Genomic DNA, 1,787 nt, shown 5'->3' with positions numbered 1-1,787 from the left:
CTCCCCCCGAGCCCCCATCCCCCAGCCCGAGCCCCCATCCCCGTCTCCCGCCAAGCCCCCATCCTCCAGCCCCATCCCCCAGTCTTCCCCCGCCCGAGCCCCCATCCCACAGCCCTGAGCCCCAATCTCGCCAGTCTCTCCCCCTGAGCCCCATCCCCCAGTCTCCCCGCCCGAGCCCCCATCCCCCAGTCTCTCCCCCGGAGCCCCCAGTCTCCGCCCGAGCCCCCATCCCCCAGTCTCCTCCGAGCCCCCATCCCCCAGTCTCCCCTGCCCGAGCCCCAATCCCTCAGTCTCCCCCCGAGCCCCCCCCATCCCTCAGTCTCCCCGCAAGCCCCATCCCCCAGTCTCTCCCCGAGCCCCCACTCTCCCCCGAGCCCCCCATCCCCCAGTCTCCCCCCGAGCCCCCATCCCCCAGTCTCTCCCCGAGCCCCCAGTCTCTCCCCCCGAGCCCCCATCCCCCAGTCTCCCCCCCGAGCCCCCATCCCCCAGTCTCTCCCCCCCGAGCCCCCATCGCCCAGTCCTCTCCCCGAGCCCCATCCCCCAGTCTCTCCCCGAGCCCCCAGTCTCTCCCCCCGAGCCCCCATCCCCAGGCTCTCCCCGAGCCCCCATCCCCCAGTCTCCCCCCGAGCCCCCATCCCCCAGTCTCCCCCGCCGAACCCCCATCCCCCAGTCTGTCCTGGAGCCCCCATCCTCCAGTTTCTCCCCCCAAGCCCCCATCCCCCAGTCTCTCCCCCCGAGCCCCCATCCCCCAGTCTCTCCCCCCGAGCCCCCATCCCCCAGTCTCCCCCCGCGCCCCCATCCCCCAGTCTCTCCCCGAGCCCCAATCTCCCCCCGAGCCCCCATCCCCCAGTCTCCCCCCGAGCCCCCATCCCCCAGTCTCTCCCCGAGCCCCCAGTCTCCCCCGAGCCCCCATCCCCCAGTCTCCCCCGAGCCCCCATCCCCCAGTCTCTCCCCCCAAGTCCCCATCCCCCAGTCTCCCCCCGAGCCCCCATCCCCCGGTCTCCCCCCGAGCCCCCATCACCCCAGTCTCTCCCCCCGAGCCCCCAGTCTACGCCCGAGCCCCCATCCCCCAGTCTCCTCCGAGCCCCCATCCCCCAGTCTCCCCTGCCCGAGCCCCCCATCCCTCAGTCTCCCCCCGAGCCCCCATCCCTCAGTCTCCCCGCAAGCCCCCATCCCCCAGTCTCCCCGAGCCCCCACTCTCCCCCCCGAGCCCCCATCCCCAGTCTCCCCCCGAGCCCCCATCCCCCAGTCTCTCCCCGAGCCCCCAGTTTCTCCCCCCGAGCCCCCATCCCCCAGTCTCCCCCCCGAGCCCCCATCCCCCAGTCTCTCCCCCCGAGCCCCCCATCGCCCAGTCTCTCCCCGAGCCCCCATCCCCCAGTCTCTCCCCGATCCCCCAGTCTCTCCCCCCGAGCCCCCATCCCCCAGGCTCTCCCCGAGCCCCCATCCCCCAGTCTCCCCCCGAGCCCCCATCCCCCCCGCCCGAACCCCCATCCCCCAGTCTGTCCTGGAGCCCCCATCCCCCAGTCTCATCCCCGAGCCCCCATCCCCCAATCTCCCCCCGAGCCCCCATCCCCCAGTCTCTCCCCGAGCCCCCAGTCTCCCCCGAGCCCCCATCCCCCAGTCTCCCCCCGAGCCCCCATCCCCCAGTCTCTCCCCCCAAGCCCCATCCCCCAGTCTCCCCCCGAGCCCCCATCCCCCGGTCTCCCCCCGAGCCCCCAGTCTCCCCCCCGAGCCCCCAGTCTCCCCCGAAGCCTCCATCCCCCAGTCTCTCCCCGAGCCCCCATCCC

Source organism: Somniosus microcephalus, chromosome 4 (genome assembly GCF_052327205.1).
Source record: "Somniosus microcephalus isolate GS21.2 chromosome 4, FLI_Smic_1.0, whole genome shotgun sequence".
NCBI classification, from domain to species: Eukaryota; Metazoa; Chordata; class Chondrichthyes; order Squaliformes; family Somniosidae; genus Somniosus; species Somniosus microcephalus.
Note: the sequence above shows the minus strand (reverse complement) of the source record.